General features: G+C 42.1%; 1 protein-coding gene across 5 annotated transcripts in view; it reads left to right on the top strand.

Moving 5' to 3' along the window:
- The first annotated feature begins 252 nt into the window (after positions 1-252).
- Positions 253-1,324, top strand: part of LOC105902118 (eukaryotic translation initiation factor 5) — a 13,253-nt gene continuing 12,181 nt past the window's right edge. The window contains exons 1-2 of one of the 5 annotated variants that reach the window (XM_031579862.2): positions 253-317; positions 628-798. The gene's annotated coding sequence lies outside the window, so the exon portion shown is untranslated. The other 4 variants (XM_042709688.1, XM_042709690.1, XM_031579863.2 and 1 more) reach the window with 4 other exon arrangements.

Raw genomic sequence — 1,324 nt, 5'->3', positions numbered from 1 at the left:
GAATAACAGGTTGTGGTCATTGTGTTATAAGTTCCAGTTTTTGTGTGTAATCAATCGAGAAAAACTGTATATGAAATAAACATCTCAGGTGCGCAGTGTTGCGAAACCGTGCTGCAGTCTCCCATACAGTACAGTACACACACAGACAGAGCAGTTATCACGATGACTGACTTCCATGTCAACGAATGAAAAGTGTCGTATTTGACAGCAGGAAATGTGTTTAACCAATCGGGCGGTTGAGGGGTGGGTTCTGTGAGGGAATCCAGTGAATGACACTGGCGTAAGGTTAGCGACCAGCGAACGAGAGGGTTCTAGAGGTAAGGGTGAACATGGTGCTTGCTACTAAACATAGTCCACTTAGTTATGTTGTCAGTGATCCTGAAGTGTCGTGTCGTGTCTCGACTGACACATGTAGAAGTCTGCTTGACGTATCGTTGAGTTATTTGGCTATTTTCGTGACTGGTGGCAACACATGAACCAAAATAGAATGGGTGACATTGGCTAGCTAGCTACGCTAGCAGTGTTAACTGATGGGTGTTGCGCACAAATATCGTGCATAATTTAGCTACTCTAACATGTAACGTTAGTATTGACCGAACATTACTGACAGCGTCCTCTCTCCTCAAGATATCCGACACCCTGGTTGGAGGAGCTTCATCGGTTGAAAGGTCTGACCTGACTAGTCTTGGGTCGTGTTACACTCCTGACACGACCGAATAACTCGCAGCTCTTCAGTAACGTCACCTACGTCCCAGGGCGACACGCGCAGTGTGTTTATGTCTTTATTCTACAGAAACGGTGAGTATATCCACACAATACGACTGGTTCTTAGATAACGGACTTTATGTCATTTGTGTTCATTTGATTCTTAAATATGTGTTGTTAAGAGAAGTAGATGATCAAAATGGCGCCCCCACTTCAATAGTAAGTTAATGTTAGCTAGCCTAGCCTAGTCGTGACGCACTCTGCACCCAGGTCGTTTATCTGTGTCATCTTTGTTCAACTTTATTCCTTATGGAAATATTTACACTGTGTGCGAAACATCCTTATCAACACATTTCCGTTCTTTAATTGATGTGTCTTTAGACACACTTTGTGACCGGATACCAGCAAAGTTATTAGCCACCCAGACAGACTGTCCTTTCATTCAGGTTCGTAATCTGGAAAGTAAATTGTAAATTATACTTAATTATTAGCCATGACGATTTGCATGTTGACATTAGTTGGTAACATGCGACATCTTAATGTGAATAACATGCGACATCTTAATGTAAATAACGCTGTAAGGTGAAAGTTAATTAGGTTATGTGATATCGAGAGACTT

This window comes from Clupea harengus, chromosome 14, assembly GCF_900700415.2.
Source record: "Clupea harengus chromosome 14, Ch_v2.0.2, whole genome shotgun sequence".
In the NCBI taxonomy this organism is placed as follows: domain Eukaryota; kingdom Metazoa; phylum Chordata; class Actinopteri; order Clupeiformes; family Clupeidae; genus Clupea; species Clupea harengus.
The sequence above is the reverse complement of the archived record's forward strand: the minus strand, read 5'-3'. Positions and strand labels throughout refer to the sequence as shown.